At 45.3% G+C, this 25,024-nt stretch overlaps 1 protein-coding gene across 9 annotated transcripts in view; it reads right to left on the bottom strand.

The window, feature by feature from the left end:
• The window catches only part of LOC118367503 (semaphorin-6D-like), a 166,555-nt gene that overhangs the window by 87,717 nt on the left and 53,814 nt on the right, over nucleotides 1-25,024 (bottom strand). Inside the window, exon 1 of one of the 9 annotated variants that reach the window (XM_035751039.2) lies at nucleotides 13,018-13,369. The exons of the other annotated variants lie outside the window; for them this stretch is intronic. The gene's annotated coding sequence lies outside the window, so the exon portion shown is untranslated. Of the gene's footprint in view, nucleotides 1-13,017; nucleotides 13,370-25,024 lie in introns of those variants that run through there. 9 annotated transcript variants of the gene reach the window in all.

The following is a 25,024-nucleotide window of genomic DNA, read 5'->3' as shown; positions in this document are numbered from 1 at the left end:
ATCACAACCAATAAGCAAAGCATACCGACTTTTGCCTCTTCATTGTCATGGTTTGCGATTTCAACACCATCATCTGCACAGTTTGGAGGCTGGAATTATATTTTGGACGAACGTGCACAGGTAGCCTACAGGAGATTTCTGAAGTAGTCTCATCAGATTAAAACATTGTGACGAGAGCTGTGATGTTACCAGTATCTCAATATTTTTTCCATGGCAGAAATGAAAACATGAAGCAGCCCAAACTCTTTGGTCCTTTAAAATCCTGCTTTATGTCAAATATTGTGTTCTATAGCTTGAAAAATAAATAAAATGTGACTCTGGATGACAACATGATGATCCCACTGGGCACAGATGTCAGTTCAAAATGTAGTTTTGATTTACATTTGGTTGAGTTAACTAACTTGAATTCAACAACAAATATGGATTTGGGTTAAAAGTCGGGTAAAATTAAAAGACAAATGTTTTTACATTGATTACTTTTTGAAAATCCAATCAGTTTTCCACGTTGATTCAATGTCATCCCTTTTAACTCTGCGTTGTTGTGAATGACCCGTAAGTAAGCATTTCACTGTTAGTCTATACCGGTTGTTTACGAGGCATATGACAAATTCATTTTATTTGATCACATTAATTTTCTTGGTTGAAATGATGGACACTAGGGATTTAATATTTTATTACTGTTCAAGTACTCGCATGATTTTTTTTGGTGTACGAGTCAACTAGTTATATTATGGAACACAATCTCCAAAAAAGTAGTAACCTCAGCATTGCTTGTAGAAAGAAGCCTATGACTGAAATGGCAAAGCTTTGCTTTGTTAATATAGTAGCCCTTATCTCCTGAGCCCTTATCACAGTCAAGACACCTACAGTGGGGAGAACAAGTATTTGATACACTGCTGATTTTGCAGGTTTTCCTACTAACAAAGCATGTAGAGGTCTGTCATTTTTATCATAGGTACACTTCAACTGTGAGAGACGGAATCTAAAACAAAAATCTAGAAAATCACATTGTATGATTTTTAAGTAATTAATTTGCATCTGGAACAGCTATTCTCAAAGAGTGATCATTTGAAACATGGCGAGTTGAAATCACTTTCAATATACAGACGTTCGATTTAATATATTCAAACTGTTCGTTGGAATTTACAAAATGGATTAACAGTTCCACATTGAACACTGCATGGTGATAAATGATGGCCATTGCATCTGTTTGGTGAGCAGGTTTGTGTATTTTCAGTGTGAAACCTGTTATGTTAAGCCTAAACCATTTTCAACTTGGCTTTCACCTGGTCAGTCTACGTCATGGAAATGTTTTGTACACAGTGTATTTTCCTACTTCAATCAACCAGTCCATTTTGAATTTGTGATAAAACTGTTGTCATTTGGCAAGGAATGTAGCTTGTGTATTCCATTAGATAAATCCGTTTTTATAGGCATTTCATTCTGTAGGCCTAACGGGAGCTTGTGTTGGCAATCAGCACATGTGTTTAGGGAGAGGACAGAACACAATTGAGGGAATGAGACATTCATTCTGTGTGATTCTTCGCTAGGTTTCTTCTTTGTTGTGCCCCACAAATACACATGTAACACTAGAGTCCAAGCAAATTAACTTGTCAAGACAAAATTTAACTTGCCATTTTGGGCAGCCACAAAGCACATTCCACCAAATAGTTTTACAGCATTTGAAAAAAAATGTGATCTCTGGTTAAAGATTGAGCTTTGACGAACTCATGCCCATCCCTAGTGGAAACAACGTTGATTCTACCCATTTTTGCCCAGTGGGATGTTTGTTTCCAATATTAGGGCAGTTTTCCGAAAGTAAATACATTTTTAAAAGTTCAATGACAAATATTTAGGGTATATTGAAGCTTTATTGGTTCTATGTGCGTAAGGACTATCGGAGAGGAGGCAGAGCACGCGCTACGATTTCCTGAATAACTGGGTCAGCTGGGAGCATATGTGGCCACATTATTATAGGACGACTTGAGAGAATGATGATCCACAACAGACAGCACATCTCAGTATCAGAACTTATTACAGCCAGTCCTGCTTGCTACTGTGCCTTTCTATACCTTATAAACTGTTCATTAGACCCCTGATCCAAATGGAATGAAATATTCAAAATCACAGGGCATTATTCAAATGACATTTGCACGGCAGTTTACAGCCTAGAGTATAATTTTGTACTCACTTGAAAACAATAATGCAATTATGCATTGTAAGGTGGTGTTGTAGGCTAGTCTAGGTGGGATAATTGTATTGTTCTTAAACAAGATCAATAAGGGAGCTGTCTCATGTCTTCACTGTTCTTTACAATTATATTGAAAATTGGTGCAGCTTTGAATGATTTTAAGTGTAGTATGATTGCTAGTTTGCATATTGCAGAACTGGACAAACGATCCACCTACCACTATTGTCACTATGAATGGTGGATAGAGGGCAGGATAGACAGCGTGGGAAGTACCAAAACACCTTGATATAGGAGAGGTACATTCAAGCAGATGAGAAAATTTAACTAGGATGGAAGAAATGATAAAAAAAATAGTAAAACCTGCAAAAGGGCAAATGCAAACCATGGGGAAAAAAGGCACTACGCTCCCCCTGTACCCAGTTCATCTCTGCCCTCAAATCCCTCCTTCTTCCCTTGCAGGCTCCTCACCTCTCACCTCCTATTCTCTATTTTTATCACTTCCAACCTTCACCTCTTACCATTTATGTGCAATTCCTCCCGCCTTCCAAAAAACCCTAGTCATTGTCCTCCTTAAGACTTTGCAAACCCTCTCCCCCTCCTCCACACCCTCCCTCCATCTCTCAGATCATTCTTCCCTCCAGATATCTCCCAGCAGGCATAGCACAGTGTGGTGGTTTGCTCTGCTGTAGAGGTGATCAATGGCCCCTGGCACCTCTGGGCCCCTGAAATGGAGGTATTAATAATGCAGGGCCCGGCTGTCATATCCTCCATTAGCTTGGGGGAGACATGGGGCCCGGACGGCTGATTGATTACTAATTGGATTAATTGCAGTCTTTTAGGGGAGGAGAATGTAATAGTCTAGAGGCCTAGCTGGCAACTGAGAGGGGAGTGCATTTGGCATGCTGGCATTCAGAGATAGGGATACCGAATGCTGAAACGGGTAGCGTAAACTGTGAGGGGGTTGGGTAGACTGTTGTTGCCTGTTCAGTTTCTTTGGTTGACGCCAGGGTTGAGAGTGTATGTCATTTGAGATACCGTAACATTTGTGCAACATGCACTTGACAGAAACGAGGAATTGATCAAGTGGCTTCTCGATAGAGGCGTTTTCCATTATTGCACAGTGTGTGTCTGCTGAACGAAATTAACTCAACACCCTGTACACCAAATCACCCATCCTGATAATATCGTTACTTTCATTTGCTAGCTATTTCCTCCTCCTATTTCCTTTGGAGGCATCTTCTTAGCCATCAACATCTGGCTACACACTTTGATATGACAGATTTAGATTTGGTACAATGTGTGTAATGAAAGTGTTATTCATCAGAAACATTCTGTAATCTGCCTCCCGAATGGTGCGTTGGTCTAAGGCACAGCATCGCAGTGCTAGCTGTGCGACTAGAGATTCTGGGTTCGAGTCCAGGCTCTGGCGCAGCCGGCCGCGACCGGGAGACCCATGGGGCAGCGCACAATTGGCCCAGCATCATCCGGGTTAGCAGAGGGTTTGGCCGACAGGGATGTCCTTGTCCCATCGCTAACTAGTGACTACTGTGGCGGGCCGGGCACAGTGCACGCTGACACAGTCGCCAGGTGTTTCCTCTGACACATTGGTGCGGCTGGCTTCCAGGTTAAGTGGGAATTGTGTCAAGAAGCAGTGCGGCTTGGTTGGGTTGTGTTTCGGAGGACGCACGGCTCTCGACCATCGCCTCTCCCGAGTCCGTACCGGACTTGCAGCGATGAGACCAGACTAACAACCAATTGGATACCACGAAATTGGGGAGAAAAAGGGATAAAAACATATATTTAAGAAAAAATAACCACTGTAAGCTTCTAACCCTCGTTTTGAGATAAAGTTAATAAACCTCATCACAGCCATGGCTAACAACTCAATCAGCACTGTAACAGTATTTCAAATGTAATCTATATGTAGATACACTGGGTATACAAAACATTAGGAACACCTGCTCTTTCCATGGGAGACTGACCAGGTGAACACTATGATCCCTTATTGATGTCACTTGTTAAATCCACTTCAAACCAGTGTAGATGAAGGGAAGGATGCAGGTTAAAGAAGGATTTTCAAGCCTTAAGACAATTGAGAAGACAATTGAGAAATGGATTGTGTATGTGTGCCTTCAAGGGTGAATGGGCAAGACAAAATATTTAAGTGCCTTTGTATGAGGCATGATAGTAGGTACCAGGTGCACCAGTTTGTGTCAAGAACTGCAACATTACTGGGTTTTTCCAAACACAATAGTTTGTGTGTATCAAGAATGGTCCACCACCCAAAGGACATCCAGCCAACTTGACACAACTGTGGGAAGCATTGGAGTCAACATGGGGAATGCTTTCAACACCTTGTAGAGTTCATGATGAATTGAGGATGTTCTGGGGGCAAAGGGGAGGTGCAACTCAATATTAGGAAGGTGTTCTTAATGTTTACTATACTCTGTGTATACCCGATGAATTTACACAATATATACTAAGAATGATATGTACAGCAGTGGATATATTAGAGCAAGCTATGTCACGAATTCAGTATATAAATACATATCCTGTGTGTATAAACAGTAACTACAAAGCAATGTACAGTAGTAGAAATGTTAAAACAAACTATGTCGAGAATACAGTATTTAAAACACATCATGAAACCCCATGGCAATATGGATAGAATTGCAGCTTCCGGACCAGATTCCGTGTGCGAGTGTGCGTGTGAGAGTAAGAGATATATATACACACACATACATACTCAGTGGACATATATTAAGTACACTCATCTAGTACCGGGTTAGACCCCCTATTGCCTCCAAAACATCCTGAATTCTTCGGGGCATGAGCACATTGCTCAATTGGTATCAAGGGACCTAACATGTGCCAGGAAAACCTTCTCCGCCATTACAACACAGCAAACAACCTGTACAGTTGACACCAGGAAGGATGGGGCCATGGACTGCTTACGCCAAATCCTGACTCTGTCATCAGCAAAACACAACAGGAACAGGGATTCGTCGGACCAAGCTATGTTTTTCCACTCCTCAATTGTCCAGTGTTGGTGATTGAGTGCCCACTGGAGCCGCTTCTTGTGTTTAGCTGATAGGAGTGGAACCCAGTGTAGTCATCTGCTGCAATAGCCCATCAGTGACAAGGACCGATGAGTTGATGCATCCCGAGATGCCATTCTACACTGTTATTTGCCTGTTTGTGAACCGCCTGTTAAGCTTGCACCATTCTTGCCATTCTCCTTCGACCTCTCATCAACGAGCTGTTGTTGCCCACAGGATTGCTGCTAACTGGATGCTTTTTGTTTGTCGCACCATTCTCGGTAAACCCTAGACACTGTCGTGCGTGAAGATCCCAGGGCGCCGTCCATTTCTGAGATACTGAAACCGGCACACCTGGCACCGACAACCATACCATGCTCAACGTCGCTTAGATCACTAGTTTGGCCCATTCTACCATTCAATCGAACAGTCACTGAATGCCTCAATGCCTGTCTACCTGCTTTATATAGTAAGCCTCGTGACTCTTGCAACCTTACAGTTAACTAGTCCAACGCAATAACGACCTGCCTCTCTCTCATTGCACTCCACAAGGAGACTGTTACGCGAATTCAGTAAGCCAAGGTAAGTTGCTAGCTAGCATTGAACTTATCTTATAAAAAACAATCAATCATAATCACTAGTTATCTACACATGGTTGATGATATTACGAGATATTATATAGCGTGTCCTGCATTGCATATAATCTGACTGAGCATACAAGTATCTAAGTATCTGACTGAGCGGTGGTAGGCAGAAGCAGGCGCGTAAACATTCATTCAAACTAGTATAAATGGTATAGAGGGAAATAGTCCTATAATTCCTATAATAACTACAACTTCTTACCTGGGAATATTGAAGACTCATGTTAAAAGGAACCACCAGCTTTCATATGTTCTCATGTTCTGATTAAGGAACTGAAACGTTAGTTTTCTTACATAGCACATATTGCATTTTTACTTTCTTCTCCAACACTTTGTTTTTGCATTATTTAAACATGTTTTCATTATTTATTTGAGACTAAATTGATTTTATTGATGTATTATGTTAAGTTAAAATAAGTGTTCATTCAGTATTGTTGTAATTGTCATTATTACAAATAAATAAATAAAAATCGTCCGATTAATCGTTATCGGCCTTTTTGGTCCTCCAATAAATCGGTGTTGAAGAATCATAATCGGTCGACCTCTAGTATGGACAGTATGTGAATAGAAAATGTGTTATATAGGATGAGCCATGACTAAAAGGTTCAGGGCAAGGTAGTGGGTGTTTAACAGTCACCACCTGGAGACCTGAAGATAAACAGCTTCTGTCAGTCTCTTGGTCCCAGCTTTGATGCACCTGTACTGTCCCTGCCTTCTAGACGGTAGCTGGGTGAACAGGGCGAGGTTTGGGCGGCTAAGGATCTTGATGATCTTCTTGGGCTTCCTGTGACACCGGTTGCTGTAGATGTCCTGGAGGGGAGGCAGAGTTTCCCCCTGATGATGCGTTGGGCTGACCGTACCACCCTCTGGAGAGCCCTGCGGTGCAGTGTTTGCATGTATGTGCATATTAATGCGTCTAATGCTGTGCTTATATGTGTTGCCCTTGGTAACTGGTGGTCAGGCATAGATCATGGTTGGAATAACTAGTGTGTGTATACTGTATATTTTGGCTGGTATGACTAAACTTATTACAACACGCCAACACCCACAATAGAAACAAATCCACTTATGCATGGATCTGACACATACCATCGTGTCTGTGTGTGTGCGCACACGTCCACATTAAAGCATGGCAAGTCATATCCTGCCAGCTGGGGCATAGAAACCTCAGGACTGTGTGTACAGTGTGTGAAACAACACACCGTAATGTCCTACTTCCAAACTAATCAGGTTATTTTGAAGGGAAAATACAATTTACAAAGGCAACTCATTATTCCTGAATACAGTACAGCTGGACGGCATCATCCTTTCCCCAGTACAGAATGTCAGAGTGCTACACTACTGTAATGGGATTTATAGAGGAGGTCCTTTGTCTGATCCCCCGGTCTTATGAATCATTTGAAGATCCTAATCCCTTATCAGGATTTTTGACAGTAAGAGATGTCATTCCGCTTTCTTCCCAACAAGGTGTTGTCAGGATTCCATCATGGTTTCAAACAGTAAGCCCATCTAAACATTAATCTCTTAATTTCACTCTCGAAGCGCACACACACACACACACACACACACACACACACACACACACTTTCGTTCCAGGCATACAAACGCGTTCTTCCTTGGGAAGTTGGGGACAAGCACGCCTCTCTCTTTCTCACTCTGTGTCTTTCTCTCTCGCGCGCTGTGCTGCACCTGCTCCCCATCCCTCCCCTCCACCCACTCCGCTCCTCAGCCGTTCCCGCCACCTCCTCCCGGCCCCTGTGGCTAGCTGCAGAGATGGCCCACTGCGCTAATTGAAAGCGACCCTGACTCATCCTTTCCCCCAGGCGCTCCAGCCGATGCCCCATTGTTTTCTTTCACCGGCCGTTGACAACTGGCATTTCAGCCGCGGCGTGCTGCAGCGCAAACTCTGAACCCAGCGCTCTGTCCTCTGGAGCTAACCCCTCTCCCCCACATCCCATTCTCAGGCCCACGGTGAAATGGAGAAACTGCAGAGTTGCAGATTTGGTTGTTGTTCTGCTTCTAAGGTAAGAATGGTTTGTCAAAATTAGACAGAACTGCATGTAAGTGCATTAAGTCATTTTAATAATGGTCCACTTATTGGAGCCAGCATCCCAAGAGGTGAAAATGAGACTGCTGTTTAAATACTTTGTTTGAGTGCTGCTGATGATCATTCATTACATCCCCTTTCTAAGCGAGACTCCCCAAACCTTTAACGGATAAAACATTAAATTGGAACTCTGATACACCCACAACACAGGCAATGTGCTTAGATATAATTTCCTTGATATAATTTCCTTTTTTGCACCCTGTGAAAAAAACAGCAATGTCCCCCTGAAATGAGGCACGTGAACAGGGAGTTTTACCATGGCGGTAGGCTGTTCTTATCACCCACACAGAGCAGAGCTGGAGCCCATAATCTAATAGCCTCGCAGCACAGTCATAAATCACCCTGGGAGACTGCATGCTGCAACACACGGACACTTCCAACCTGTGTCTTTATTAAAGACCACATTATACGGGGGAGACCCCCTCTTCTCCCTCCCTTTCCTCCAACTATCCTCCATTGGAAAAGCATACATCCTGTACACACACACACGAAAACGTTAACAAACACAAACACACACAGAAGCTATACATGCCGTGTAAAATGTATGACATGCGGACTGAGAGGGGAGGGTCATGAAAGCTAGCGTGATGGCTGTAGTTAAGAAGCACACTTCAGTGCATGTCTGTGTGTTTGTATGTGCAGAAATGCACACAGTATGGTTGGTTTTTGCCTGGCTGCCTGCCCGCCTACATGGGTCCATGCATGCATTCGTTTCCTTTTAGTAATTTTGACAACATTTGACTGGAAAATGTCAACGTAAACATGGATTCTGACAAACCGTAAAAAATGTAAGGTCTAAGATTGCCATCTAAGGCTCTCTCGATAATTATAGCACAGTCACACAGAGAAATGACAACATAGCACATCCAAAATGGAGAGAGAACATTGGCCCAGGGACGTAATAAAACTAAATGAACAGGCAATTATAAGCTATCCCATCCCACAGGTCTAGCTTATCGAACCTGCAGGACCAGCAGGCCTATTATAAAAGCATTAACATTTTGAAGAGGAGACAATGATTTTGGTAACAAATTCACAGCTATTCTGTGCTCTTTCGATCTACGAAAGCTTTCTCTTTAAAGTTTGCAGAAATACTTTACCGTAGACTACTTTACTGTAGAATCTTTGTCAAGACACTAGATCCATTACTCATTGGGGCAAATGAAGCTTACTGTACATTTACCAACCCCTCACTGAGTACAAGTCGCTCAAGCTGACAAAGTGACATTTTGAGTTGAACAAACTTTGGTAGAGAAATCTATTAGACTGTGTCTAATTTTAGAACGAAAGCCGTTGACTGTTTAAACTCACTGAGCGATGCATGTACCAATCAAATGAAAAATTCAGCTTTCGCTGCCTGCCTCAGTACTCTCAACCAAAATAATGCAAATTCCGAAAGGAGAGAACTCCCAAATACCCTTTTTCACCCCAATCCGTGTGTACACATTAAGTGGCCCTCTGTAAACATTGCAGGAGGAACATAATCTCCAAACCGAGCCTTACTGTGGAAAGACATTACTGAAGACATGATATTTAAATAGCAGTTATTCTGTAGCAATACCGTTGCAGAAATGGAAAATACAAAGACAAGAGTCAGGCCTGTTCTTGGGGTTTTCTTGTAATCCATTCCACTGTAAATGTGACCTGTGGTTCTGAACCACAAGAGACAAGTCTCAGAGGACCTTTCTCACACACAGAGCTTCAGTGTAGATCTTTATCACACCCTGCCGTGCTTCAGAACCAGACACCTCCAGTCTCTCTGCCAGCAGACATCCAGACAGCAGCCCCCTCACCTGTGTCAATACCACACATCCTCCCAGACCCACTGTGGAAACCTGGGCACTGTGCAGGCTGGACCACTCACAACCAACTACCGCTGCTGTGCTGATTGTGTTATGGCTCTGCAACAACACAGAGACAAACACTCACACAGTGAGTCAAAGTCTTGGCCGGTGTCGTTATCTCTGCTGACGTGGATCGTTGACACAGACGACAGAATCGGACAGGTAATCCTGGATTACAGTCCAGTCGTGTCAGATCCTGGATGCCCTTTAGACGTGGGCGTAACCTCATCCATCCTTCCATCCTCTCCTTTGGTGCCCATCAACAGAGCGCCGTGCCCCTGCATAGATGGAGAAATAATGAGCTCTAGTTGCCTTGTCAACGCTGTCCTTTCTACCACCGTGCTCTAAAGTCCCTTTTGCTCATTCCCTCCCCACCAGGCTCTTTGGTAATCATGGGGGTCCAGGAGGCAGATGAGATTTCATATTGTCTGAAATCCCTAAATCTCTGACTGGAACCCAGGAATGGAGCATGCATACCCTGGCTGCATAACTACACGTGTAGATTGTCTGAAATCCCTAAATCTCTGACTGGAAACCAGGAATGGAGCATGCATACCCTGGCTGCATAACTACACGTGTAGATTGTCTGAAATCCCTAAATCTCTGACTGGAACCCAGGAATGGAGCATGCATACCCTGGCTGCATAACTACACGTGTAGATTGTCTGAAATCCCTAAATCTCTGACTGGAACCCAGGAATGGAGCATGCATACCCTGGCTGCATAACTACACGTGTAGATTGGCTTCTTAACAGCTTCTACCCCCAAAGCCATAAGACTCCTGAACAGCTAATCAAAGGGCTACCCAGACCCTTCTTTTACACTGCTGCTACTCTGTTTATTATCAATGCATAGTCACTTTAACTCTACCTACATGTACATATTACCTCGACTAACCTGTTCCCCGCACATCAACTCTGTACCGGCACCCCCCGTGTACAGCCTAGCTATTGTCATTTTACTGCTGCTCTTTAATGATTTATTACTTTTATTTTAAATTGTTTACTTAACACTTGTTTTTCTTAAAACTTCTTAAAGCATTGTTGTTTAAGGGCTTGAAAGTAAACATTTCACTGAAAAGTCCTGTTGTATTTGGTGCATGTGACGAATAACATTTGATTTGATTACTTCCACGCAGGTGATGATTATAAGGGGAACATGTCAAATGTTCCTCAAGGAAAAGGTCCCGCTTTGCCTCCAATCTCAAAGCCAGCAACCTGGTAATAACAATGACAATAGATGGGGTGTTTTATATCGGAGGATTTAACAGCCCTTTATATCGGGTGGAACGAACTCACCATGAGCAACAAAAATGACCTCGTCCCCAATTGGGTGACTCACTACAGCCAGTTTACACCAGTAAGCTCACCGCACAATTATCGCTATAGGGCGGTATCCAACCAACTTCTCTAAAGTCATACATCAAACGGAAGAGAGCATTTGCTTGTAATTATGGTGGTTGGTTCTGGCTAGAAGTGGTCGATTTTCTGGTTTTGCTTCAAGCCCTCTTAGGTTCATCACTCTACTACATGACTTGAGAAGACACAGCATACTATGACATTTCCTGTGGGGGAGCACTCTGTAACAACATGGTGTCAACCTCACTCCAAAACAAAACCTCAAATTCAGACAAACTGAAAAGTTGTTTCCTCGTGATGTAGGCAGTCTGCCATAACTAAAGAAATGTCTTTAAATGTATGTAGAATGAAATGCGTGTGATGTGTTGGTATTACGGTTCAGATAAACATTTACAGGTTGAGCTTTTCAGCATTTTCAACCTCTAGGTAACACAAAACGTCCTCATACCTCAGGTTAACGCTATACTTTTAAACTCCGCTTCTCTTAAGCATTTCATATGCATGACAGAGCATTTTTCAGACTAGCTTTTTTGTATATTCATTGCTTAAGTGATTCTTACTTCTAACTGCATTCACCTTGTGAATAAAACATTACTTTAAAAAAGGTCAAACAGGAATAACTAGTATGGACTTTCTCAGTATTTACTCAACCTATTTGTCTTTTAAAATACTTTTAGAAAGGGAAGTTCTACTAAACCAAAGGGTGTGTGTTACTTCATCTACAGTCCCAAAAGCTTATTAGGCTACTTCGTACTCTTCATCCCTTCAAACATCCATTGGTGCTTAATGTACTGCTAATTTAACAGTTACTATATCAGACAGACTTGCGGTTCTGGCAGCAGGTTAGAATTAGCTCATGCTTCTCTCCCCATAACGGACTCATATATATTTGAACAATAAACCAGAGATTTTTCCCTCAACAAAAGCAGCTGCTCAAACAAAGAGAAAACACATGCTGAAATTCAGAAAAACAAAATGTCTCTTTACTGAGCTTGGTTAATTAACGCAGGCAAGCGAACCTCTCACCCAGTAGAGAAACAGTTAAAAGAAAGGAGAAGACTTGCTGAGCAGTGAAATTCCTACACAAAATCAAATCAACACAAATTGTTACACATCCGGTTGGAAAAGGAGCATGTTTCCAATGTAATTCTAACATTTCACAAAAAGTACAATTCCCCAGCCCTGGATATGGAGATGCCTCATGTTTCAATGGCTGAGCAAAACATAGATTACAGATTTTTTTTACTAGATAATACATTCATTTTTGACAGCCACTGAGTTACTATAAACCATTACTCATGAAATGTTCCAGAAAATACAAAAAAACCTGACCCTTGAACCATTGGAGGGTGCACATTAATGACCGCACTACCGTAGGTCAACATGCTGTTTGGATGAATGGATGCAGTGAGGGCCAGGGGGAAAGGGTGCCCATACACACTGACATGTCGTGGCCTGGCACGAGCCAGTGTTTTGGAAGGAGACTCATGGAAACCAGTGGGACACGGGCCGCCAGGCAGGCCCTCTACAGGACTACTCTGGTGTGCTAATGGTCCTCAGGGTTTGGGGCTGCCAATGTCGGCCCCACTGATGTGAGTGCCAGAAGGACCAGCCTCTTTCCATCGCTCCACCAGAGGAAAAATACTGCAGTCCCGCTGGCCAGCACTGCACAAACACACACCCACTCAAAATGATCATACATACAAACACACGGGCATAGAATACTGTACACGAAAGGTGGCTGTATTGCACATGGAGGAACATATCTGCAGCAGGACTGTACTCCTCTAACACAAACTAACCCACATACAAAGAGTGAAGCGACTTGGCAAACTCACCCCGTACCTGATACTTCAACAGCAGACACAGCCCAAAAAAACTGAAAGCAAGATGGTCTGTTGAGATAGCCTGTTCCGATTCTTGGCGTGCTCCCAGCGCTTTATGAAAAATGTGTGTCTCTCTTTCGACTGATTCGTATTCAAGCCAGGCAAACGGGATCCCAACAGGAAACACTAAACCTCCCGTGAAGAGAAAGGGGGACAGAGAAACCAGAGCGCAAGAGAGGGAGCAAGCTAAAGACAAAATAACAGGAGAAAGCTAAAGAGGTTGTGGGGCCCCGTGGTGGGCCATTTCACAGTCCCACAGACTGACTAACACTGACAGGTCAGCTGGAAGACTCGCTGCCAAGAGAAACCCACAGCGGAAAGATCCAGGCACAAGGCTGCACACACAGACCACACCTCCCAGCACAGCAAAACTATTTCCTTTCCAATCTGCCACACAATAACTGGGCCGCTGTTTATTGACCTTTTGCATGGGCTTTCATCAGGCAATCAGTTCCCTGCTCCAGATACAGAACTATAATCTAAGGCCTCTGCCCTCGGCTGTAAACTCGCCACCTTCCAGTTGGATGGAGCTGCTAACCCCAATTCTCCATTCACATCAGGGTACGTCAGGGACGTTGGGCTGCGAGCGCTTATGGGACTGTATGTCTCAGTACTGTCAGCTGTCACTCCTTTCAGAGTTGATAAAATCATCATGGGTGACAATGAGATATATCGCAATAATTAGTGGAATAACAAATCAATTAACTGTAATAAATGGAGCTGAAAGGCTCCATACACAAGGGGGTCTGAGAGACAATGTCTGAATGCAGTGTACACTGTTTGAGTCCTCATATGTCCCTGTGATTGCCATAGGAACACACATCATTCATTTATGGGGTGAATGTCAACATTCCATATTATGACAGTGTGAACTTGCAAGCCACTATCTGGTCTATGAGATACTGAATCTTTATAAAAACATACAAGGGAAAAAAATGAACAATAGGACAGAATGTGAAAATTATAGAACTACAGCGTTTCAGCATCACCCTTTCTCAGCGCCAAACTTTTGGAAAAGTTTTGGCAACAGGCTTTTCGGCAACAAGCTTTTGGTTTGACAGTTTACAGCAACACTTGTACTAGCAAGTCCAAATAAATGACAGAATTATTATCATCCAGAAGGTTCTCTCCTATTGTTTAAAGACCATCTTAGCAACATAAGCTACGTCGAACATACCATCGCTGTGATGCATAGGATCTTCAGCCATGTGGACAAGGGTTTTCTATTTACAGTTCATTATTTCCATTACCGTCACTATCTGTGTAGCAGAAGGAGCTGTTCTGTTGATTTGGACTCTCGCCATCTCTCTCTGAGACAGGGGATTAGGCGATGGTTGGCGACGGGGGCCCCATCGCAGTAGATACCTGCCCGTCCCGCATGAATAACGGTGACAGTGCGAGTCCCGTTCGAGAGGCAGGAAGCCAGGCGGGCAGGCAGCGGCTTATCTGCCAAAACAGCTGGAGTTCTCCGCATCCCCAGCTGTGAGCGCCGCCGCATCCCCAGCTGTGAGCGCCGCCGCATCCCCAGCTGTGAGCGCCGCCGCGACTGAATGACCCCACGTAGGGAGAGAGAGAGAGAGAGAGAAACAGTATAAAAAGAGGAAATTGGAAAGCGTAGTAGAGGGAGAGAAAACTAGGTGGGAGGAATCACACTCTCCTTCTCTCTCTCTCTACATTTTGTGCTCCCTCACCTGGAGATTACACTAGCCTTGTTCCGCTGTTCACTCACGGCTCGTTCCACCTCCTCTGCTGCCATTTCAATATAGTCCCAATGTAACGCATCCGGAACGCACAGGAATTCCATTTGGGGCAGCGCTCTGTGCCAAACTCATCTCCGGAGCTTGTGATGGGTTGACTAAGCATGGGGGGCCACTGTCAGGGAGCTGTACTGGGCTTTGTGGAAGGTGTGAATGTGAGACCCAAGTGTCACTTTAATTGAGACTGAGATACTGCTGTAGGAGCAATACAACTGAATTGTGGGTGGACATTTTAACTTTGCAACAATGTATAACCTTACTGAGATAGTGGGACAAATAGCTTTTGCCTCCAAATAAACTGAAAGTCTCATCCCCAGTCACAGCCATAGTCCCAGAGAGGGTTAAGTCCCTAAACAGCAAAAGGGAAACAGTGGTCTGTCAAGGAGTCTGTCTGCTGCATCGGCACACTGGCTCCTCTTTCTGCCGTTGTAATGAAATTACAGTGGGCCCCGTCTGATTGATGAAAGTGTCATGTCTGCGAGCACCTCTTTTACATAAAGGAGAGGCTCTCCCGCAGACTGCAATTCATCATCTGACAGTCGGATGGCTCCATTCGTCTTAATTCACGCCAGACCCAAAAGCAAGGGCTCGGGTCGTGCAGCCCTGCCTCAACCTCCCTGCTCGGGTTGGGGAGGGGTTGGCGGGGCTATCAAAAGGAGTTTACCCCTGTTATGTACTGCCACTCAACCTCCCTGCTCGGGTTGGGGAGGGGTTGGCGGGGCTATCAAAAGAAAAGGAGTTTACCCTTGTTATGTACTGCCACTCAACCTCCCTGCTCGGGTTGGGGAGGGGTTGGCGGGGCTATCAAAAGGAGTTTACCCTTGTTATGTACTGCCACTCAACCTCCCTGCTCGGGTTGGGGAGGGGTTGGCGGGGCTATCAAAGGAGTTTACCCTTGTTATTTACTGCCACTCAACCTCCCTGCTCGGGTTGGGGAGGGGTTGGCGGGGCTATCAAAAGGAGTTTACCCTTGTTATTTACTGCCACTCAACCTCCCTGCTCGGGTTGGGGAGGGGTTGGCGGGGCTATCAAAAGGAGTTTACCCTTGTTATGTACTGCCACTCAACCTCCCTGCTCGGGTTGGGGAGGGGTTGGCGGGGCTATCAAAGGAGTTTACCCTTGTTATTTACTGCCACTCAACCTCCCTGCTCGGGTTGGGGAGGGGTTGGCGGGGCTATCAAAGGAGTTTACCCTTGTTATTTACTGCCACTCAACCTCCCTGCTCGGGTTGGGGAGGAGTTGGCGGGGCTATCAAAGGAGTTTACCCTTGTTATGTACTGCCACTCAACCTCCCTGCTCGGGTTGGGGAGGGGTTGGCGGGGCTATCAAAGGAGTTTACCCTTGTTATGTACTGCCACTCAACCTCCCTGCTCGGGTTGGGGAGGGGTTGGCGGGGCTATCAAAGGAGTTTACCCTTGTTATTTACTGCCACTCAACCTCCCTGCTCGGGTTGGGGAGGGGTTGGCGGGGCTATCAAAGGAGTTTACCCTTGTTATTTACTGCCACTCAACCTCCCTGCTCGGGTTGGGGAGGAGTTGGCGGGGCTATCAAAGGAGTTTACCCTTGTTATTTACTGCCACTCAACCTCCCTGCTCGGGTTGGGGAGGGGTTGGCGGGGCTATCAAAGGAGTTTACCCTTGTTATGTACTGCCACTCAACCTCCCTGCTCGGGTTGGGGAGGGGTTGGCGGGGCTATCAAAAGGAGTTTACCCTTGTTATGTACTGCCACTCAACCTCCCTGCTCGGGTTGGGGAGGGGTTGGCGGGGCTATCAAAGGAGTTTACCCTTGTTATGTACTGCCACTCAACCTCCCTGCTCGGGTTGGGGAGGGGTTGGCGGGGCTATCAAAGGAGTTTACCCTTGTTATGTACTGCCACTCAACCTCCCTGCTCGGGTTGGGGAGGGGTTGGCGGGGCTATCAAAAGGAGTTTACCCTTGTTATTTACTGCCACTCAACCTCCCTGCTCGGGTTGGGGAGGGGTTGGCGGGGCTATCAAAGGAGTTTACCCTTGTTATGTACTGCCACTCAACCTCCCTGCTCGGGTTGGGGAGGAGTTGGCGGGGCTATCAAAGGAGTTTACCCTTGTTATTTACTGCCACTCAACCTCCCTGCTCGGGTTGGGGAGGGGTTGGCGGGGCTATCAAAAGGAGTTTACCCTTGTTATTTACTGCCACTCAACCTCCCTGCTCGGGTTGGGGAGGAGTTGGCGGGGCTATCAAAGGAGTTTACCCTTGTTATTTACTGCCACTCAACCTCCCTGCTCGGGTTGGGGAGGGGTTGGCGGGGCTATCAAAGGAGTTTACCCTTGTTATTTACTGCCACTCAACCTCCCTGCTCGGGTTGGGGAGGGGTTGGCGGGGCTATCAAAGGAGTTTACCCTTGTTATTTACTGCCACTCAACCTCCCTGCTCGGGTTGGGGAGGGGTTGGCGGGGCTATCAAAGGAGTTTACCCTTGTTATTTACTGCCACTCAACCTCCCTGCTCGGGTTGGGGAGGGGTTGGCGGGGCTATCAAAAGGAGTTTACCCTTGTTATTTACTGCCACTCAACCTCCCTGCTCGGGTTGGGGAGGAGTTGGCGGGGCTATCAAAGGAGTTTACCCTTGTTATTTACTGCCACTCAACCTCCCTGCTCGGGTTGGGGAGGGGTTGGCGGGGCTATCAAAAGGAGTTTACCCTTGTTATTTACTGCCACTCAACCTCCCTGCTCGGGTTGGGGAGGAGTTGGCGGGGCTATCAAAGGAGTTTACCCTTGTTATTTACTGCCACTCAACCTCCCTGCTCGGGTTGGGGAGGAGTTGGCGGGGCTATCAAAAGGAGTTTACCCTTGTTATTTACTGCCACTCAACCTCCCTGCTCGGGTTGGGGAGGGGTTGGCGGGGCTATCAAAAGGAGTTTACCCTTGTTATGTACTGCCACTCAACCTCCCTGCTCGGGTTGGGGAGGGGTTGGCGGGGCTATCAAAAGGAGTTTACCCTTGTTATGTACTGCCACTCAACCTCCCTGCTCGGGTTGGGGAGGGGTTGGCGGGGCTATCAAAGGAGTTTACCCTTGTTATTTACTGCCACTCAACCTCCCTTAAGACAGAGTGTATGCATTTTTCTGGGTCCAGTAAAAGATGAGACAATACAAACAACAAATGATTACTCAGATCCTGTGCTCTCTATGTATTCCTATGGCAGTCCCTACAATCTATATGAAGACAGGCCTACACCGCCCAGGGGTTGTGATGAGGGGTCATTGTAATAGAGACCTATTCATCCCTTAGTACCACCCAGACTGTAAGGAACATTCCCCCCAACATCGGCCAATAACTCTGCCACTTTTAACCACCGCCACACTATACACAGAAATGTCACCCTCCCCAAATAGACTGCCACAATTGCAAGTGAATCCTGATCCAAATACTCAGCGGCAGATAGAGGGTAATATGGTGTGATCACACACTACAGTGAATCCTGCTATCCAGAGTGAGGTAAGGAAAACCCTACCAGCCACAAAAGAGGAAAGTCTCATCTCCAACTCTGAGGGTAAACTGCTGGTCAGTGCCATCTTGGATATTTGGGAAGTCCTTACCCTAAATCCTAACTGTAACCCCTACCCTAAACCATTTTCACTTCAATGGGGGGGGGGGTGACATCCCAAGAATCCCGGATAACACAGACCATACACTGCCAGCCTTATGCAGTTAGGCCAAGCCACATGTGAAAGAAACAAAGCCTATGGGTGCAGTCCATAACCTACCATTAAAAAACATGGTCATTTGAAACGTCATTACATTGCGTGACTGTTTCTTTTGACTCATGTAGTGAATAGAAATGGTGCTTTAGAAATGTGTTTGTCTCAGCAAGTGAGAAAATACCTCTATTTTTTCTCTCTCTCTTTCATTGTTCTTGGCAAGTCAGCAGGGGTAATTGGCATGCATGCCCTGGCAGTGCACTCGACGAACCAGGTCTTGGAGTTTGGGCACGGAGCACAACGGCTCCGCTATGCCCACGTAATTTGTTTAAAGCTATGATTCAGCTACAGGCAGCGTCCTGTAGGGCTCAACTGATGCAATCCATCACTGCAAATCCATTTCTCTAGGTGAAAACAACTGATCCACACCGTTCTCTCCCCATACAACCCCCTGCAGCCAGTTACCACTCCTTACCACTCCTTCAGAGTAAACAGCAGGAACGAGGTGAAACTAAAGAAGGCTGGGAGGTGGCTAACCAGCCACTACTACCTTTACAGCCATGAGTCAAGCAGTCAAGAGAGAAAAGCAGTGGCGGTGATAAGGTGCTGGGGATGAGGGGGAGGGTTTCAAGGGGCTCGCATCTTCTCATTAACTTTGGCCAGGCCCGGGGAGTGTGGGAGGATGAGGTGGAGGGAGGGATTGGTTTATTGAAGACTCCTGCCGTGAGGGTCCGTCTCCCAACTGCGCTGCCCTGTGAGTAAGCTTGGCCAACAGATGGGCTGAGGAATTGATCACTAGAGACTGTCCAGAGACCTGAGCAGACAGAAACGCTATATATAGGAGTTCATCCACAGTTCTAGATATGAAAACAATGATTTCAGGATCTGCTATTTTTTTTTATTTGACCTTTATTTAACTAGGCAAGTCAGTTAAGAACAAATTCTTATTTTCAATGACGGCCTAGGAACAGTGGGTTAACTGCCTGTTCAGGGGCAGAACGACAGATTTGTACCTTGTCAGTTACTTTCGGTTACTAGTCCAACACTAACCACTAGGCTACCCTGCCGCCCCATCAAGAGGAAAGGTTGTATTAGAAGTGGATGCACAGCTGAACTTGAGGGATGAGATTTTTACTCAAGGTGCACCACATCAGAAACACTTCTACTAATTCTTTATCAAAACAAAAAAACATGGCAGACAACACCCCAGAGCGCAGGAGACCGATGAATAAACATGTCTGTGCAGGTGTGCTCAGGTCAGTATTCCCCACGAATTAAGAAAGAACCGTCTGGCATTTGGTATCATCCCTGCCCTGGCGCTGTCACTCCGCTGTCCTTCTGAGAGCTGTCCTACTTTCAGCCTCTGTGTGACATCCATCTTTTCAACCTCCCTACCAGTCTCATTCTTTTGTTCAAGGCTCAGAGATGGAACCCGGCAATTCTGTCATCTGCAGAAGCTCAATACCTGCCTGCCCCACTGATAAGCAGACAGGTGCTAGTCGAGGCAGAAAACAGCACATGCAGTCACAGGGAGGCCACCTATTTGTCCCATATAACCCAAGCAGAGCATTTTGAATCAAGCCCTGAGGACAGGGAATATGGCTTTGTTGCGGGCACAGAATTCAAACCCTGCGTGAGTGACCTCTCAGGCTAAAGCTTCCCATATCCCTCCTGTGTTATTGCAAAATTAATGCCTAAGGGATATAAGGACAGTTGGGAGAGGGTAGAGCATCTTTTCATTTTGTTTAACCTATTGGTGATCTCATTGTATGTATAATTATTGTGTCGCTTTGGAAGTGAGCAGGTTAGATATGTATACACTCTCACTTCTGACAACACAGGCAGACAATTAGCATAGCACAGAAGGATTAACGTGTTACCACACTGCTAATTTTCCCTGGATTGTGCACTTTTGTCAGTGCAGACAGTGTTCTGGACTAGCAAATATGCAGACAGTATTCTTTGTCCAGACTAGCAAATATGAGATGAAAATGTATTTTCTATTGACGTCAGTAGATGCTTTTTCTTACATCTCTATAACCCTTTAAAAACATCCTTGCAAGGTAACAAGGGCTGCTAGGCGCCCAGATTCAGATCGCTCAGTGGTACTCCCTGGGGGCTCTGAAACCTCTAGCTGTTCAGAGCACAGTCACCATAGTTACTACTGCTTGACGCTGCTGGAAAATAGACTGACCACAATGGGGTACACGGGAGGGCACTGCCAAACACGCTAAGGGTCTTCACACACAAACAGCTAGAGGGCACCAGAATCGCCCTTCTAATGCCATTCAGGGAATGCCAGTTGAGGTTAGTACTTTCAGGAAGTTGCCCGAATGCTTTTTTTAGGGGAAATGGACAACTACAGGGGAAGGACTTGCAGGCTAGGTGCCCCAGTCTCTTGGTACAGAGTGGAATGTTTAATTAGGCCTTAAAGAAACAGGACATCGCTCTCTTAAATGTCACATCCTTGTGAGGAAAACAGGGATGGCGGCGAGTTAGATTGACTTCTGTGAACTGATTGATGTCCGTGTTTATTTACCTTTCCCTCGGCAATTCATGCTCCCCATCCCCGCCTTTCCCTCCGCCTCGCTCTTTCAGCGCTCCCTTTCTCCCTCTCCGTTCCGCTGTTTACTCTCATGTATGGCTTCATTTCAAGTTAGGCTTTTTACCAGAATGAGATTACAATCTGTGCAATTGTGTGGAAAAAAGAAAGATCTAGCCCCCCAAAAAAGTGGGGAAAAGGGGAAAGAATGTAAGAATGGACAGCAGTAGCACTTTTATACGTCCTTCCCTTTCTGATGTACAATATTCTCTCCTTACCAAAACATGTCCTGTTGCATTGAACTTAAAAGTGGAGGTTCTGATAAGGTGTCCTGCAGACCAGACCGTGCTTAAAACAGACCATGGAAGAAGGTAGGAGGAGAGAAGAAACAAATATCAGAGTGGTTTGTAATGAGAGGCGACACTTGAAGAATGCAGCCGGCAGCAGCCTTTTAAATGGCAGGCCTCGTTACCGGGCTGGTTTCATACCGTCAGAAGGGCAGAGGCAAAGATAAAGGGAGCATCGTTAATGGATGGGGAACACGAAGGGCTGACATGCAGCGAATGAACTAGCCAAACTCGCAATGTCACGGAGGATACATGACAAAATACCACACAGTCCATGGATATGTAGGCTATTTGCGTTCATTTCCTGGTTCTGTCCTTGACATTGCTTTGAAATAGCTCTACTTTTCCTGAGTAATGTCTAGTGATACAGTATCAAAAGAGTGGCTTGGGGTGCTCTTTAAATAATTAAGCAATGCAAAAAAATTACTTGAAATAATAATTGCCTCTCTCTAAATTCCCACCAAATTAATCAAACAGGCACCAAAAAGATTGAAAAATGGAACATTCCTTAGCAGAGGTGAAAAGACTGACTGACTCATAGCAATGATTTGGGGCAATTTAGCTGTCATGGTGGTTAATGCTTGGGTGGGGACAACCTTTTTTTTAAACTTTTTTTTACAAACTTTGAAGCCTGTCAAAGCAATGACTCAGGAGTATGTTCCCAACCCTCCCTACAGAGGGAGTGCAGCAATTCCCCCACACTGAAAACAATGTTTTAATATTCTAAACTAAATGTCACAGGGAGAATATGAAAAGACAGGGAATGAGTTTCATAAGGAAGGAAAAAAAGTGTTGAAGCTCTGAGGAGTTGAATGGGTTACACACAGGCTGCCAGCTCGCGTTTCATCTCAGTGTTACAATTTGTTTGGAGAGTGTCATGGACATGCTAAAAAGAGAGGGCCCACCCCGAAAGCCTTCCCAATGGCTGCAGACTTGCTAAACGTCACTCAATCTTTCAGCCAACAGGGAGGGAGAAAGGGAGAGAACAAGAGAGGGGGAGAGAAGGAGAGAGACAGAGAGAGAGGCTCATGCATCCTAATCCGTGCCTCCTGTGGTGCTTGCAGTATAATCTGAGAAGAGACTGTAGAGTTCAGGTTTCAAAGCTGGGAAATGTCAAGGGATTGGACCCATTTTCCATTCTAGCCAGGCACACATGCATCTACATGCCAGTTGACTGTTCAGAGGCAGAATCTTTTGACTCTACAAGTTGGTCTCGTCTTTCGCTCTATCCAAACGTATCCCACAGGCGCTGAAAACCACTCTATATGTAGGACAATGTTCTTCTGTATCGGAGAGTCCACACATTTTTGTTGATGGTTGATCCCTTCCCTTGGTGGTTGCAATTTAACTTGTTCTAATTTTGAATCGAATGGGCTTATATGAAGCTTTCATTGCCTGGCCCACACTGGTATAAGAGCCATGAGCAAGAACCAATGACTGTTATAAAGTTATCCCTATCTCAGATAAATATCAATCAGCTCTTGGTGGATTCAGCTGGATCCTATTATTTCAGCTGGTCCTGTAAAAACAGTGTCTGCAGGTGTTTTGGCTCAGGAACCAGGCGCTAATGTTGAACATGCAATCAAACGGCAATGTGCTTTAAGCATCAAATTCTGTGAATGACGGCGTGGTGAAGAGCCCCTTCTCTTGGCTGACATGGCTGCTTTGATTATCAAAACATAATGTAAAACGGTGATTAAAACTCAATTACAGCGCACACCAATGAAAAGTCAATTAGCACTTTAGAGGCTGGGAACGGGCAGCTGCCAAGGTGAGGATAGAGGGAGAAGAGAAAGGAAACAAGAGAGAGATAAAGAGAAAAGGGCTGGAGGAGTGAGTCGGAGAGAAGAAAACAGTCGCTGAGGGAGCGACAGAGAGCAGCAGTGAATGAGTCAGATAAACACAGCCTCTTGAATTCTGGAGTCAGACTGCGAGCGCAATTTACAGTAGAAAAGGATTTCTGTCAGTCCCTTCACAAACCATCCATAAATTATGACCAATTTGCATTAGGAGGCGTTCAATTAAGAGCCCGATCCATTGTGGGACAAGCAGGGACCTTTTCTGATGAGGCCCCCAAAAAACAAAAGGTCCCTTATTCAAAGAACTCCATTATACAGTCCCTGAGCTTCCCTCCAGGCCAAGTTGTTTCTGATTGATCCTGCATTACTTATTTATGCGCTCGTAATGACTGCTGAATATAAAAAAGAGAGAGATGGAGGGAGGGAGGGTGAAAAGCTCAGGCATGGTGCCGTGCGGGAAGCCCGCAGGGGAGTAGTGTTTAAATACAGTAGTGGTGACACACCGTCGCAGGAGCCGCGTCGCCATGGGAGAGCAGGCAGAGGTTTAACAGCATATGTGGCACAAATCAGCCCTCACGTAGAGCCCCTTCCATGACAAACCAGCCTGCGTCCCCATGGACTGCCCAAACGGAAAATAAATACATAGAAATTAATATTCGGCAGTAGTGCTGCTTAACCCTCCGCATGAATTATTGAAAAATGGCTGAAATTAGTGATACACGCAAGGCTCTCGTGCTGAAGAGGTTTTTAAGAGGGTAATGAGAGGGTTAGAACAAGAGGAGATCATTTCAGAGAGCTGCCAACCTGGGGCTGACATGCGAAGTGGATATCTTTTGAAGTGTTTGGCTGCCTTTTAAACAGTTCATGGAGTGGAGGAATATTTCAGGGCCTGGTCTTTAAACGCATTGCATTTGCTTGTTACTCAAGATATTTGGTAGACGGCATACACACATACACGCATGCGTACACACGAAGTCCACACAGGGCAATCAATTGACGCACGCACCCCCAGCAGGATTCCGGCAAACACACTCACTCACTCATCACCCAGTGAAAACAACCACAGGGTGAAATGTTTACTCAAAGCATTTTTCCCAAGATCTGAGGCCTGGAAAGGTCTGGGAATTCAGACCAGTGTTATCTGAAGAAAAAGTCTACAGGATATCAATTAGGGTCACTGACAGTGCATGGTCCAGACAGCCAGCAGTTTCAACTGTACTCTCGCCAACAGCGCCAATGGCCATTGCCTCATCTGTCTCTCTGTGTGTGTGTGTGTGTGTGTGTGTGTGTGTGTGTGTGTGTGTGTGTGTGTGTGTGTGTGTGTGTGTGTGTGTGTGTGTTTGTAGAGAATGAAACACTCAATGGGCATGAATCACAAATAGAACAGGCCTCAAAAGCTGTCCTCCCTCTACATTAGTCTGTGATTGTTTTCTTGTAATGCTGGAATTATTCTTTGCTTCTCTTAGGATGTTTTAGATGGTGTGTGGGTGTATAAGACATGTGAGTGTATTTACATGCAAATTAGTTATTCCCTCCAATCTGTTTTTTTGTTTGTGTGCGAATTTTAAGCCACCACCCAATTACATCAGGGGACCAGACTTGATAGAGCTCAAAATGGTTGGCTTTTGGCAAAGTCCATCCAGAACCCACAAGGAAGAGTCATCCAAGGATTCAAGCGGTTTATATTACTCCACAGAAAATTGCATCAGCTTCATTCGTCATGGTTTGGGCATTAGTCAAGGCAATGCAAGCAGAAAGCTGCATAGGCATCAGCTGAATAAGACTCATGGCTTATCTGGATTCTCCTAAATGGGGGTGAGTGCACAGAGAGGACAA

This window comes from Oncorhynchus keta, chromosome 34, assembly GCF_023373465.1.
Source record: "Oncorhynchus keta strain PuntledgeMale-10-30-2019 chromosome 34, Oket_V2, whole genome shotgun sequence".
NCBI classification, from domain to species: domain Eukaryota; kingdom Metazoa; phylum Chordata; class Actinopteri; order Salmoniformes; family Salmonidae; genus Oncorhynchus; species Oncorhynchus keta.
The sequence above is the reverse complement of the archived record's forward strand: the minus strand, read 5'-3'. Positions and strand labels throughout refer to the sequence as shown.